Genomic DNA, 17,804 nt, shown 5'->3' with positions numbered 1-17,804 from the left:
TAGTATCACACACCTGGAGCTAAAGTATAAGAGACTAGCCCATTATATGAACTAGTGTCACACACCTGGAGCTAAAGTATTAGAGACTAGCCCATTATTTGAATCAGTGCTACACACCTGGAGCTAAAGTATTAGAGAGCAGCAATTTATATGAACTAGTGCCACACACATGCAGCTAAAGTATTAGAGACCAGCCCATTATATGAACCAGTGCTACATACCTGGAGCTAAAGTATTAGAGACTACCCCATTATATCAACTAGTGTCACACACCTGGAGCTAAAGTATTAGAGACTAGCCCATTATATGAACCAGTGCTACACACCTGGAGCTAAAGTATTAGAGACTAGCCCATTAATTGAACTAGTGTCACACAACTGGAGCTTAAGTATTAGAGACTAGCCCATTAATTGAACTAGTGTCACACACCTGAAGCTAAAGTATTAGAGACTAGCCCATTATATGAACTAGTGTCACACACCTGGAGCTAAAGTATTAGAGACTAGCTCATTATTTGAACCAGTGCTACACACCTGGAGCTAAAGTATTAGAGAGCAGCACTTTATATGAACTAGTGCCACACACCTGGTGCTAAAGTATTAGAGACCAGCAGTTTATATGAACTAGTGCTACATACCTGGAGCTAAAGTATTAGAGACTACCCCATTATATCAACTAGTGTCACACACCTGGAGCTAAAGTATTAGAGACTAGCCCATTATATGAACCAGTGCTACACACCTGGAGCTAAAGTATTAGAGACTAGCCCATTATATGAACTAGTGTCACACAACTGTAGCTAAAGTATTTGAGACTAGCCCATTATATGAACCAGTGGTACACACCTGGAGCTGAAGTATTAGAGAGCAGCACTTTATATGAACTAGTGTCACACACCTGGAGCTAAAGTATTAGAGAGCAGCCCATTATATGAACTATTGTCACACACCTGGAGCTAAAGTATAAGAGACTAGCCCATTATATGAACTAGTGTCACACACCTGGAGCTAAAGTATTAGAGACTAGCCCATTATTTGAACTAGTGCTACACACCTGGAGCTAAAGTATTAGAGAGCAGCACTTTATATGAACTAGTGCCACACACCTGGAGCTAAAGTATTAGAGACCACCCCATTATATGAACCAGTGCTACATACCTGGAGCTAAAGTATTAGAGACTACCCCATTATATGAACCAGTGCTACACACCTGGAGCTAAAGTATTAGAGACTAGCCCATTATATGAACTAGTGTCACACACCTGGAGCTAAAGTATTAGAGAGCAGCCCATTATATGAACTAGTGTCACACACCTGGAGCTAAAGTATTAGAGACTAGCTCATTATTTGAACCAGTGCTACACACCTGGAGCTAAAGTATTAGAGAGCAGCACTTTATATGAACTAGTGCTACACACCATTGAGCTAAAGTATTAGAGACCAGCATTTTATATGAACAGGTGCTACATACCTGGAGCTAAAGTATTAGAGACTACCCCATTATATCAACTAGTGTCACACACCTGGAGCTAAAGTATTAGAGACTAGCCCATTATATCAACCAGTGTTACACACCTGGAGCTAAAGTATTAGAGACTAGCCCATTATATGAACTAGTGTCACACAACTGGAGCTAAAGTATTTGAGACTAGCCCATTATATGAACCAGTGCTACACACCTGGAGCTGAAGTATTAGAGACTAGCCCATTATATGAACTAGTGTCACACACCTGGAGCTAAAGTATTAGAGACTAGCCCATTATATGAACTAGTATCACACACCTGGAGCTAAAGTATAAGAGACTAGCCCATTATATGAACTAGTGTCACACACCTGGAGCTAAAGTATTAGAGACTAGCCCATTATTTGAATCAGTGCTACACACCTGGAGCTAAAGTATTAGAGAGCAGCAATTTATATGAACTAGTGCCACACACATGCAGCTAAAGTATTAGAGACCAGCCCATTATATGAACCAGTGCTACATACCTGGAGCTAAAGTATTAGAGACTACCCCATTATATCAACTAGTGTCACACACCTGGAGCTAAAGTATTAGAGACTAGCCCATTATATGAACCAGTGCTACACACCTGGAGCTAAAGTATTAGAGACTAGCCCATTAATTGAACTAGTGTCACACAACTGGAGCTTAAGTATTAGAGACTAGCCCATTAATTGAACTAGTGTCACACACCTGGAGCTAAAGTATTAGAGACTAGCTCATTATTTGAACCAGTGCTACACACCTGGAGCTAAAGTATTAGAGAGCAGCACTTTATATGAACTAGTGCCACACACCTGGTGCTAAAGTATTAGAGACCAGCAGTTTATATGAACTAGTGCTACATACCTGGAGCTAAAGTATTAGAGACTACCCCATTATATCAACTAGTGTCACACACCTGGAGCTAAAGTATTAGAGACTAGCCCATTATATGAACCAGTGCTACACACCTGGAGCTAAAGTATTAGAGACTAGCCCATTATATGAACTAGTGTCACACAACTGTAGCTAAAGTATTTGAGACTAGCCCATTATATGAACCAGTGGTACACACCTGGAGCTGAAGTATTAGAGAGCAGCCCATTATATGAACTAGTGTCACACACCTGGAGCTAAAGTATTAGAGACTAGCCCATTATATGAACTAGTATCACACACCTGGAGCTAAAGTATAAGAGACCAGCCCATTATATGAACTAGTGTCACACACCTGGAGCTAAAGTATTAGAGACTAGCCCATTATTTGAATCAGTGCTACACACCTGGAGCTAATGTATTAGAGAGCAGCAATTTATATGAACTAGTGCCACACACATGCAGCTAAAGTATTAGAGACCAGCCCATTATATGAACCAGTGCTACATACATGGAGCTAAAGTATTAGAGACCAGCACTTTATATGAACTAGTGTCACACACCTGGAGCTAAAGTATTAGAGAGCAGCCCATTATATGAACTAGTGTCACACACCTGGAGCTAAAGTATTAGAGACTGGCCCATTATATGAACTAGTGTCACACACCTGGAGCTAAAGTATTAGAGACTAGCCAATTATTTGTACTAGTGCTACACACCTGGAGCTAAAGTATTAGAGAGCAGTACTTTATATGAACTAGTGCCACACAGCTGGAGCTAAAGTATTAGAGACCACCCCATTATATGAACCAGTGCTACATACCTGGAGCTAAAGTATTAGAGACTACCCCATTATATGAACCAGTGCTACACACCTGGAGCTAAAGTATTAGAGACTAGCCCATTATATGAACTAGTGTCACACACCTGGAGCTAAAGTATTAGAGACTAGCCCATTATATGAACTAGTGTCACACACCTGGAGCTAAAGTATTAGAGACTAGCTCATTATTTGAACCAGTGCTACACACCTGGAGCTAAAGTATTAGAGAGCAGCACTTTATATGAACTAGTGCCACACACCATTGAGCTAAAGTATTAGAGACCAGCATTTTATATGAACAGGTGCTACATACCTGGAGCTAAAGTATTAGAGACTACCCCATTATATCAACTAGTGTCACACACCTGGAGCTAAAGTATTAGAGACTAGCCCATTATATCAACCAGTGTTACACACCTGGAGCTAAAGTATTAGAGACTAGCCCATTATATGAACTAGTGTCAGACAACTGGAGCTAAAGTATTTGAGACTAGCCCATTATATGAACCAGTGCTACACACCTGGAGCTGAAGTATTAGAGAGCAGCCCATTATATGAACTAGTGTCACACACCTGGAGCTAAAGTATTAGAGACTAGCCCATTATATGAACTAGTATCACACACCTGGAGCTAAAGTATAAGAGACTAGCCCATTATATGAACTAGTGTCACACACCTGGAGCTAAAGTATTAGAGACTAGCCCATTATTTGAATCAGTGCTACACACCTGGAGCTAAAGTATTAGAGAGCAGCAATTTATATGAACTAGTGCCACACACATGCAGCTAAAGTATTAGAGACCAGCCCATTATATGAACCTGTGCTACATACCTGGAGCTAAAGTATTAGAGACTACCCCATTATATCAACTAGTGTCACACACCTGGACCTAAAGTATTAGAGACTAGCCCATTATATGAACCAGTGCTACACACCTGGAGCTAAAGTATTAGAGACTAACCCATTAATTGAACTAGTGTCACACAACTGGAGCTAAAGTATTAGAGACTAGCCCATTAATTGAACTAGTGTCACACACCTGGAGCTAAAGTATTAGAGACTAGCCCATTATATGAACTAGTGTCACACACCTGGAGCTAAAGTATTAGAGACTAGCTCATTATTTGAACCAGTGCTACACACCTGGAGCTAAAGTATTAGAGAGCAGCACTTTATATGAACTAGTGCCACACACCTGGTGCTAAAGTATTAGAGACCAGCAGTTTATATGAACCAGTGCTACATACCTGGAGCTAAAGTATTAGAGACTACCCCATTATATCAACTAGTGTCACACACCTGGAGCTAAAGTATTAGACACTAGCCCATTATATGAACCAGTGCTACACACCTGGAGCTAAATTATTAGAGACTAGCCCATTATATGAACTAGTGTCACACACCTGGAGCTAAAGTATTTGAGACTAGCCCATTATATGAACCAGTGGTACACACCTGGAGCTGAAGTATTAGAGAGCAGCCCATTATAGGAACTAGTGTCACACACCTGGAGCTAAAGTATAAGAGACCAGCCCATTATATGAACTAGTGTCACACACATGCAGCTAAAGTATTAGAGACTAGCCCATTATTTGAATCAGTGCTACACACCTGGAGCTAATGTATTAGAGAGCCGCAATTTATATGAACTAGTGCCACACACATGCAGCTAAAGTATTAGAGACCAGCCCATTATATGAACCTGAGCTACATACCTGGAGCTAAAGTATTAGAGACCAGCACTTTATATGAACTAGTGTCACACACCTGGAGCTAAAGTATTAGAGAGCAGCCCATTATATGAACTAGTGTCACACACCTGGAGCTAAAGTATTAGAGACTAGCCCATTATTTGAACTAGTGCTACACACCTGGAGCTAAAGTATTAGAGAGCAGCACTTTATATGAACTAGTGCCACACACCTGGAGCTAAAGTATTAGAGACCACCCCATTATATGAACCAGTGCTACATACCTGGAGCTAAAGTATTAGAGACTACCCCATTATATGAACCAGTGCTACACACCTGGAGCTAAAGTATTAGAGACTAGCCCATTATATGAACTAGTGTCACACACCTGGAGCTAAAGTATTAGAGACTAGCCCATTATATGAACAAGTGTCACACACCTGGAGTTAAAGTATTAGAGACCAGCTCATTATTTGAACCAGTGCTACACACCTGGAGCTAAAGTATTAGAGAGCAGCACTTTATATGAACTAGTGCTACACACCATTGAGCTAAAGTATTAGAGACCAGCATTTTATATGAACAGGTGCTACATACCTGGAGCTAAAGTATTAGAGACTACCCCATTATATCAACTAGTGTCACACACCTGGAGCTAAAGTATTAGAGACTAGCCCATTATATGAACTAGTGTCACACACCTGGAGCTAAAGTATTTGAGACTAGCCCATTATATGAACCAGTGCTACACACCTGGAGCTGAAGTATTAGAGAGCAGCCCATTATATGAACTAGTGTCACACACCTGGAGCTAAAGTATTAGAGACTAGCCCATTATATGAACTAGTATCACACACCTGGAGCTAAAGTATAAGAGACTAGCCCATTATATGAACTAGTGTCACACACCTGGAGCTAAAGTATTTGAGACTAGCCCATTATTTGAATCAGTGCTACACACCTGGAGCTAAAGTATTAGAGAGCAGCAATTTATATGAACTAGTGCCACACACATGCAGCTAAAGTATTAGAGACCAGCCCATTATATGAACCAGTGCTACATACCTGGAGCTAAAGTATTAGAGACTACCCCATTATATCAACTAGTGTCACACACCTGGAGCTAAAGTATTAGAGACTAGCCCATTATATGAACCAGTGCTACACACCTGGAGCTAAAGTATTAGAGACTAGCCCATTAATTGAACTAGTGTCACAAAACTGGAGCTTAAGTATTAGAGATTAGCCCATTAATTGAACTAGTGTCACACACCTGGAGCTAAAGTATTAGAGACTAGCCCATTATATGAACTAGTGTCACACACCTGGAGCTAAAGTATTAGAGACTAGCTCATTATTTGAACCAGTGCTACACACCTGGAGCTAAAGTATTAGAGAGCAGCACTTTATATGAACTAGTGCCACACATCTGGTGCTAAAGTATTAGAGACCAGCAGTTTATATGAACCAGTGCTACATACCTGGAGCTAAAGTATTAGAGACTACCCCATTATATCAACTAGTGTCACACACCTGGAGCTAAAGTATTAGAGACTAGCCCATTATATGAACCAGTGCTACACACCTGGAGCTAAAGTATTGGAGACTAGCCCATTATATGAACTAGTGTCACTCAACTGGAGCTAAAGTATTTGAGACTAGCCCATTATATGAACCAGTGGTACACACCTGGAGCTGAAGTATTAGAGAGCAGCCCATTATATGAACTAGTGTCACACACCTGGAGCTAAAGTATTAGAGACTAGCCCATTATATGAACTAGTATCACACACCTGGAGCTAAAGTATAAGAGACCAGCCCATTATATGAACTAGTGTCACACACCTGGAGCTAAAGTATTAGAGACTAGCCCATTATTTGAATCAGTGCTACACACCTGGAGCTAATGTATTAGAGAGCAGCAATTTATATGAACTAGTGCCACACACATGCAGCTAAAGTATTAGAGACCAGCCCATTATATGAACCAGTGCTACATACATGGAGCTAAAGTATTAGAGACCAGCACTTTATATGAACTAGTGTCACACACCTGGAGCTAAAGTATTAGAGAGCAGCCCATTATATGAACTAGTGTCACACACCTGGAGCTAAAGTATTAGAGACTAGCCCATTATATGAACTAGTGTCACACACCTGGAGCTAAAGTATTAGAGAGCAGTACTTTATATGAACTAGTGCCACACAGCTGGAGCTAAAGTATTAGAGACCACCCCATTATATGAACCAGTGCTACATACCTGGAGCTAAAGTATTAGAGACTACCCCATTATATGAACCAGTGCTACACACCTGTAGCTAAAGTATTAGAGACTAGCCCATTACATGAACTAGTGTCACACACCTGGAGCTAAAGTATTAGAGACTAGCCCATTATATGAACTAGTGTCACACACCTGGAGCTAAAGTATTAGAGGCTAGCTCATTATTTGAACCAGTGCTACACACCTGGAGCTAAAGTATTAGAGAGCAGCACTTTATATGAACTAGTGCTACACACCATTGAGCTAAAGTATTAGAGACCAGCATTTTATATGAACAGGTGCTACATACCTGGAGCTAAAGTATTAGAGACTACCCCATTATATCAACTAGTGTCACACACCTGGAGCTAAAGTATTAGAGACTAGCCCATTATATCAACCAGTGTTACACACATGGAGCTAAAGTATTAGAGACTAGCCCATTATATGAACTAGTGTCACACAACTGGAGCTAAAGTATTAGAGACTAGCCCATTATTTGAATCAGTGCTACACACCTGGAGCTAAAGTATTAGAGAGCAGCAATTTATATGAACTAGTGCCACACACATGCAGCTAAAGTATTAGAGACCAGCCAATTATATGAACCAGTGCTACATACCTGGAGCTAAAGTATTAGAGACTACCCCATTATATCAACTAGTGTCACACACCTGGAGCTGAAGTATTAGAGAGCAGCCCATTATATGAACTAGTGTCACACACCTGGAGCTAAAGTATTAGAGACTAGCCCATTATATGAACTAGTATCACACACCTGGAGCTAAAGTATAAGAGACTAGCCCATTATATGAACTAGTGTCACACACCTGGAGCTAAAGTATTAGAGACTAGCCCATTATTTGAATCAGTGTTACACACCTGGAGCTAAAGTATTAGAGAGCAGCAATTTATATGAACTAGTGCCACACACATGCAGCTAAAGTATTAGAGACCAGCCCATTATATGAACCAGTGCTACATACCTGGAGCTAAAGTATTAGAGACTACCCCATTATATCAACTAGTGTCACACACCTGGAGCTAAAGTATTAGAGACTACCCCATTATATGAACCAGTGCTACACACCTGGAGCTAAAGTATTAGAGACTAGCCCATTAATTGAACTAGTGTCACACAACTGGAGCTTAAGTATTAGAGACTAGCCCATTAATTGAACTAGTGTCACACACCTGGAGCTAAAGTATTAGAGACTAGCCCATTATATGAACTAGTGTCACACACCTGGAGCTAAAGTATTAGAGACTAGCTCATTATTTGAACCAGTGCTACACACCTGGAGCTAAAGTATTAGAGAGCAGCACTTTATATGAACTAGTGCCACACACCTGGTGCTAAAGTATTAGAGACCAGCAGTTTATATGAACCAGTGCTACATACCTGGAGCTAAAGTATTAGAGACTACCCCATTATATCAACTAGTGTCACACACCTGGTGCTAAAGTATTAGAGACTAGCCCATTATATGAACCAGTGCTACACACCTGGAGCTAAAGTATTAGAGACTAGCCCATTATATGAACTAGTGTCACACAACTGGAGCTAAAGTATTTGAGACTAGCCCATTATATGAACCAGTGGTACACACCTGGAGCTGAAGTATTAGAGAGCAGCCCATTATATGAACTAGTGTCACACACCTGGAGCTAAAGTATTAGAGACTAGCCCATTATATCAACTAGTATCACACACCTGGAGCTAAAGTATTAGAGACCAGCCCATTATATGAACTAGTGTCACACACCTGGAGCTAAAGTATTAGAGACTAGCCCATTATTTGAATCAGTGCTACACACCTGGAGCTAATGTATTAGAGAGCAGCGATTTATATGAACTAGTGCCACACACATGCAGCTAAAGTATTAGAGACCAGCCCATTATATGAACCAGTGCTACATACATGGAGCTAAAGTATTAGAGACCAGCACTTTATATGAACTAGTGTCACACACCTGGAGCTAAAGTATTAGAGAGCAGCCCATTATATGAACTAGTGTCACACACCTGGAGCTAAAGTATTAGAGACTAGCCCATTATATGAACTAGTGTCACACACCTGGAGCTAAAGTATTAGAGACTAGCCAATTATTTGAACTAGTGCTACACACCTGGAGCTAAAGTATTAGAGAGCAGTACTTTATATGAACTAGTGCCACACAGCTGGAGCTAAAGTATTAGAGACCAGCCCATTATATGAACCAGTGCTACATACCTGGAGCTAAAGTATTAGAGACTAGCCCATTATATGAACCAGTGCTACACACCTGGAGCTAAAGTATTAGAGACTAGCCCATTATATGAACTAGTGTCACACACCTGGAGCTAAAGTATTAGAGACTAGCCCATTATATGAACTAGTGTCACACACCTGGAGCTAAAGTATTAGAGACTAGCTCATTATTTGAACCAGTGCTACACACCTGGAGCTAAAGTATTAGAGAGCAGCACTTTATATGAACTAGTGCCACACACCATTGAGCTAAAGTATTAGAGACCAGCATTTTATATGAACAGGTGCTACATACCTGGAGCTAAAGTATTAGAGACTACCCCATTATATCAACTAGTGTCACACACCTGGAGCTAAAGTATTAGAGACTAGCCCATTATATCAACCAGTGTTACACACCTGGAGCTAAAGTATTAGAGACTAGCCCATTATATGAACTAGTGTCAGACAACTGGAGCTAAAGTATTTGAGACTAGCCCATTATATGAACCAGTGCTACACACCTGGAGCTGAAGTATTAGAGAGCAGCCCATTATATGAACTAGTGTCACACACCTGGAGCTAAAGTATTAGAGACTAGCCCATTATATGAACTAGTATCACACACCTGGAGCTAAAGTATAAGAGACTAGCCCATTATATGAACTAGTGTCACACACCTGGAGCTAAAGTATTAGAGACTAGCCCATTATTTGAATCAATCCTACACACCTGGAGCTAAAGTATTAGAGAGCAGCAATTTATATGAACTAGTGCCACACACATGCAGCTAAAGTATTAGAGACCAGCCCATTATATGAACCAGTGCTACATACCTGGAGCTAAAGTATTAGAGACTACCCCATTATATCAACTAGTGTCACACACCTGGAGCTAAAGTATTAGAGACTAGCCCATTATATGAACCAGTGCTACACACCTGGAGCTAAAGTATTAGAGACTAGCCCATTAATTGAACTAGTGTCACACAACTGGAGCTTAAGTATTAGAGACTAGCCCATTAATTGAACTAGTGTCACACACCTGGAGCTAAAGTATTAGAGACTAGCTCATTATTTGAACCAGTGCTACACACCTGGAGCTAAAGTATTAGAGAGCAGCACTTTATATGAACTAGTGCCACACACCTGGTGCTAAAGTATTAGAGACCAGCAGTTTATATGAACCAGTGCTACATACCTGGAGCTAAAGTATTAGAGACTACCCCATTATATCAACTAGTGTCACACACCTGGAGCTAAAGTATTAGAGACTAGCCCATTATATGAACCAGTGCTACACACCTGGAGCTAAAGTATTAGAGACTAGCCCATTATATGAACTAGTTTCACACACCTGGAGCTAAAGTATTTGAGACTAGCCCATTATATGAACCAGTGGTACACACCTGGAGCTGAAGTATTAGAGAGCAGCCCATTATATGAACTAGTGTCACACACCTGGAGCTTAAGTATTAGAGACTAGCCCATTATATGAACTAGTATCACACACCATTGAGCTAAAGTATAAGAGACCAGCCCATTATATGAACTAGTGTCACACACCTGGAGCTAAAGTATTAGAGACTAGCCCATTATTTGAATCAGTGCTACACACCTGGAGCTAATGTATTAGAGACCAGCAATTTATGTGAACTAGTGCCACACACATGCAGCTAAAGTATTAGAGACCAGCCCATTATATGAACCAGTGCTACATACCTGGAGCTAAAGTATTAGAGACCAGCACTTTATATGAACTAGTGTCACACACCTGGAGCTAAAGTATTAGAGAGCAGCCCATTATATGAACTAGTGTCACACACCTGGAGCTAAAGTATTAGAGACTAGCCCATTATATGAACTAGTGTCACACACCTGGAGCTAAAGTATTAGAGACTAGCCCATTATTTGAACTAGTGCTACACACCTGGAGCTAAAGTATTAGAGAGCAGCACTTTATATGAACTAGTGCCACACACCTGGAGCTAAAGTATTAGAGACCACCCCATTATATGAACCAGTGCTACATACCTGGAGCTAAAGTATTAGAGACTACCCCATTATATGAACCAGTGCTACACACCTGGAGCTAAAGTATTAGAGACTAGCCCATTAATTGAACTAGTGTCACACACCTGGAGCTAAAGTATTAGAGACTAGCCCATTATATGAACTAGTGTCACACACCTGGAGCTAAAGTATTAGAGACTAGCTCATTATTTGAACCAGTGCTACACACCTGGAGCTAAAGTATTAGAGACCAGCACTTTTTATGAACTAGTGCCACACACCATTGAGCTAAAGTATTAGAGACCAGCATTTTATATGAACCAGTGCTACATACCTGGAGCTAAAGTATTAGAGACTACCCCATTATATCAACTAGTGTCACACACCTGGAGCTAAAGTATTAGAGACTAGCCCATTATATCAACCAGTGTTACACACCTGGAGCTAAAGTATTAGAGACTAGCCCATTATATGAACTAGTGTCACACAACTGGAGCTAAAGTATTTGAGACTAGCCCATTATATGAACCAGTGCTACACACCTGGAGCTGAAGTATTAGAGAGCAGCCCATTATATGAACTAGTGTCACACACCTGGAGCTAAAGTATTAGAGACTAGCCCATTATATGAACTAGTATCACACACCTGGAGCTAAAGTATAAGAGACTAGCCCATTATATGAACTAGTGTCACACACCTGGAGCTAAAGTATTAGAGACTAGCCCATTATTTGAATCAGTGCTACACACCTGGAGCTAAAGTATTAGAGAGCAGCAATTTATATGAACTAGTGCCACACACATGCAGCTAAAGTATTAGAGACCAGCCCATTATATGAACCAGTGCTACATACCTGGAGCTAAAGTATTAGAGACTACCCCATTATATCAACTAGTGTCACACACCTGGAGCTAAAGTATTAGAGACTAGCCCATTATATGAACCAGTGCTACACACCTGGAGCTAAAGTATTAGAGACTAGCCCATTAATTGAACTAGTTTCACAGAACTGGAGCTTAAGTATTAGAGACTAGCCCATTAATTGAACTAGTGTCACACACCTGGAGCTAAAGTTTTAGAGACTAGCCCATTATATGAACTAGTGTCACACACCTGGAGCTAAAGTATTAGAGACTAGCTCATTATTTGAACCAGTGCTACATACCTGGAGCTAAAGTATTAGAGAGCAGCACTTTATATGAACTAGTGCCACACACCTGGAGCTAAAGTATTAGAGACCAGCAGTTTATATGAACCAGTGCTACATACCTGGAGCTAAAGTATTAGAGACTACCCCATTATATCAACTAGTGTCACACACCTGGAGCTAAAGTATTAGAGACTAGCCCATTATATCAACCAGTGCTACACACCTGGAGCTAAAGTATTAGAGACTAGCCCATTATATGAACTAGTGTCACACACCTGGAGCTAAAGTATTTGAGACTAGCCCATTATATGAACCAGTGGTACACACCTGGAGCTGAAGTATTAGAGAGCAGCCCATTATATGAACTTGTGTCACACACCTGGAGCTAAAGTATTAGAGACTAGCCCATTATATGAACTAGTATCACACACCATTGAGCTAAAGTATAAGAGACCAGCCCATTATATGAACTAGTGTCACACACCTGGAGCTAAAGTATTAGAGACTAGCCAATTATTTGAATCAGTGCTACACACCTGGAGCTAATGTATTAGAGACCAGCAATTTATATGAACTAGTGCCACACACATGCAGCTAAAGTATTAGAGACCAGCCCATTATATGAACCAGTGCTACATACCTGGAGCTAAAGTATTAGAGACCAGCACTTTATATGAACTAGTGTCACACACCTGGAGCTAAAGTATTAGAGAGCAGCCCATTATATGAACTAGTGTCACACACCTGGAGCTAAAGTATTAGAGACTAGCCCATTATATGAACTAGTGTCACACACCTGGAGCTAAAGTATTAGAGACTAGCCCATTATTTGAACTAGTGCTACACACCTGGAGCTAAAGTATTAGAGAGCAGCACTTTATATGAACTAGTGCCACACACCTGGAGCTAAAGTATTAGAGACCACCCCATTATATGAACCAGTGCTACATACCTGGAGCTAAAGTATTAGAGACTACCCCATTATATGAACCAGTGCTACACACCTGGAGCTAAAGTATTAGAGACTAGCCCATTAATTGAACTAGTGTCACACACCTGGAGCTAAAGTATTAGAGACTAGCCCATTATATGAACTAGTGTCACACACCTGGAGCTAAAGTATTAGAGACTAGCTCATTATTTGAACCAGTGCTACACACCTGGAGCTAAAGTATTAGAGACCAGCACTTTATATGAACTAGTGCCACACACCATTGAGCTAAAGTATTAGAGACCAGCATTTTATATGAACCAGTGCTACATACCTGGAGCTAAAGTATTAGAGACTACCCCATTATATCAACTAGTGTCACACACCTGGAGCTAAAGTATTAGAGACTAGCCCATTATATCAACTAGTGTTACACACCTGGAGCTAAAGTATTAGAGACTAGCCCATTATATGAACTAGTGTCACACAACTGGAGCTAAAGTATTTGAGACTAGCCCATTATATGAACCAGTGCTACACACCTGGAGCTGAAGTATTAGAGAGCAGCCCATTATATGAACTAGTGTCACACACCTGGAGCTAAAGTATTAGAGACTAGCCCATTATATGAACTAGTATCACACACCTGGAGCTAAAGTATAAGAGACTAGCCCATTATATGAACTAGTGTCACACACCTGGAGCTAAAGTATTAGAGACTAGCCCATTATTTGAATCAGTGCTACACACCTGGAGCTAAAGTATTAGAGAGCAGCAATTTATATGAACTAGTGCCACACACATGCAGCTAAAGTATTAGAGACCAGCCCATTATATGAACCAGTGCTACATACCTGGAGCTAAAGTATTAGAGACTACCCCATTATATCAACTAGTGTCACACACCTGGAGCTAAAGTATTAGAGACTAGCCCATTATATGAACCAGTGCTACACACCTGGAGCTAAAGTATTAGAGACTAGCCCATTAATTGAACTAGTGTCACAGAACTGGAGCTTAAGTATTAGAGACTAGCCCATTAATTGAACTAGTGTCACACACCTGGAGCTAAAGTATTAGAGACTAGCCCATTATATGAACTAGTGTCACACACCTGGAGCTAAAGTATTAGAGACTAGCTCATTATTTGAACCAGTGCTACATACCTGGAGCTAAAGTATTAGAGACCAGCACTTTATATGAACTAGTGCCACACACCTGGAGCTAAAGTATTAGAGACCAGCAGTTTATATGAACCAGTACTACATACCTGGAGCTAAAGTATTAGAGACTACCCCATTATATCAACTAGTGTCACACACCTGGAGCTAAAGTATTAGAGACTAGCCCATTATATGAACCAGTGCTACACACCTGGAGCTAAAGTATTAGAGACTAGCCCATTATATGAACTAGTGTCACACAACTGGAGCTAAAGTATTAGAGACTAGCCCATTATATGAACCAGTGGTACACACCTGGAGCTGAAGTATTAGAGACTAGCCCATTATATGAACTAGTGTCACACACCTGGAGCTAAAGTATTAGAGACTAGCCCATTATATGAACTAGTATCACACACCTGGAGCTAAAGTATAAGAGACCAGCCCATTATATGAACTAGTGTCACACACCTGGAGCTAAAGTATTAGAGACTAGCTCATTATTTGAATCAGTGCTACACACCTGGAGCTAATGTATTAGAGAGCAGCAATTTATATGAACTAGTGCCACACACATGCAGCTAAAGTATGAGAGACCAGCCCATTATATGAACCAGTGCTACATACCTGGAGCTAAAGTATTAGAGACTACCCCATTATATCAACTAGTGTCACACACCTGGAGCTAAAGTATTAGAGACTAGCCCATTATATGAACCAGTGCTACACACCTGGAGCTAAAGTATTAGAGACTAGCCCATTAATTGAACTAGTGTCACACACCTGGAGCTAAAGTATCTGAGACCAGCCCATTATATGAACCAGTGCTACACACCTGGAGCTAAAGTATTAGAGACCAGCCCATTATATGAACTAGTGTCACACACCTGGAGCTAAAGTATTAGAGACTAGCCCATTATATGAACCAGTGCTACACACCTGGAGCTAAGGTATTAGAGACCAGCCCATTATATGAACTTGTGTCCCACACCTGGAGTAAAAGTATTAGACACCAGCCCATTATATGAACTAGCGTCACACACCTGGAGCTAAAGTATTAGAGACCAGCCCATTATATGAACTTGTGTCACACACCTGGAGATAAAGTATTAGAGACCAGCATTTTATATGAACCAGTGCTACACACCTGGAGCTAAAGTATTAGAGACCATCCCATTATATGAACTAGTGTCACACACCTGGAGCTAAAGTATTAGAGACTAGCCCCTTTATATGAACTAGTGCTACACACCTGGAGCTAAAGTATTAGAGACCAGCCCATTATATGAACTAGTGTCACACACCTGGAGATAAAGTATTAGAGACTAGCCCCTTTATATGAACCAGTGCTACACACCTGGAGCTAAAGTATTAGAGACTACCTCATTATATCAACTAGTGTCACACACCTGGAGCTAAAGTATTTGAGACTAGCCCATTATATGAACCAGTGCTACACACCTGGAGCTAAAGTATTAGAGACCAGCCTATTATATGAACTAGTGTCACACACCTGGAGCTAAAGTATTAGAGACTAGCCCATTACATGAACCAGTGCTACACACCTGGAGCTAAAGTATTAGAGACCAGCCCATTATATGAACTTGTGTCACACACCTGGAGTTAAAGTATTAGACATTAGCCCATTATATGAACTAGCGTCACACACCTGGAGCTAAAGTCTTAGAGACCAGCCCATTATTTGAACTAGTGCTACACACCTGGAGCTAAAGTATTAGAGAGCAGCACTTTATATGAACCAGTACTTCACACCTGGAGCTAAAGTATTAGAGACCAGCCCATTATATGAACTTGTGTCACACACCTGGAGATAAAGTAATAGAGACTAGCCCATTATATGAACCAGTGCTACACACCTGGAGCTAAAGTATTAGAGACCAGCCCATTATATGAACTAGTGTCACACACCTGGAGCTAAAGTATTAGAGACTAGCCAATTATATGAACCAGTGCTACACACCTGGAGCTAAAGTATTAGAGACCAGCCCATTATATGAACCAATGTCACACACCTGGAGTTAAAGCATTAGACACCAGCCCATTATATGAACTAGTGTTACACACCTGGAGCTAAAGTATTAGAGACTTGCCCATTATTTGAACTAGTGCTACACACCTGGAGCTAAGGTATTAGAGAGCAACCCTTCATACGAATCAGTGCTACAGACCTGGAGCTAAAGTAATAGAGACCAGCCAATTATATGAACTAGTGCTACACACCTGGAGCTAAAGTATTAGAGATCAGCCCATTATATGAACTAGCGTCACACATCTGGAGCTAAAGTATTAGAGACCAGCCAATTATATGAACTAGTGTCACACACCTGGAGTTAAGTATTAAAGACCAGCCTATTATATGAAGTAGTGTCACACACCTGGAGTTAAAGTATTAGAGACCAGCCCATTACATGAACTAGTGTCACACACCTGGACCTAAAGTATTAGAGATTATCCCATTATATGAGCCAGTGCTACACACCTGGAGCTAAAGTATTAGAGACCAGCCCATTATATGAACCAGTGCTATACACCTGGAGCTAAAGTATTAGAGACTAGCCCATTATATCAACTAGTGTCACACACCTGGAGCTAAAGTATAAGAGACTAGCCCATTATATGAACCAGTGCTACACACCTGGAGCTAAAGTATTAGAGACCAGCCCATTATATGAACTAGTGTCACACACCTGGAGATAAAGTATTAGAGACTAGCCCCTTTATATGAACTAGTGCTAAACACCTGGAGCTAAAGTATTAGAGACTACCCCATTATATCAACTAGTGTCACACACCTGGAGCTAAAGTATTTGAGACTAGCCCATTATATGAACCAGTGCTACACACCTGGAGCTAAAGTATTAGAGACCAGCCCATTATATCAACTAGTGTCACACACCTGGAGCTAAAGTATTAGAGACTAGCCCATTATGTGAACCAGTGGTACACACCTGGAGCTAAAGTATTAGAGACCAGCCCATTATATGAACTTGTGTCACACACTTGGAGTTAAGGTATTAGACACCAGCCAATTATATGAACTAGCGTGACACACCTGGAGCTAAAGTCTTAGAGACCAGCCCATTATTTGAACTTGTGCTACACACCTGGAGCTAAAGTATTAGAGAGCAGCACTTTATATGAACCAGTACTTC

This window comes from Haliotis rufescens, unplaced genomic scaffold, assembly GCF_023055435.1.
Source record: "Haliotis rufescens isolate VD_foot unplaced genomic scaffold, xgHalRufe1.0.p SCAF_14, whole genome shotgun sequence".
Lineage (NCBI taxonomy): Eukaryota > Metazoa > Mollusca > Gastropoda > Lepetellida > Haliotidae > Haliotis > Haliotis rufescens.
This window is presented reverse-complemented; position numbering follows the sequence as displayed.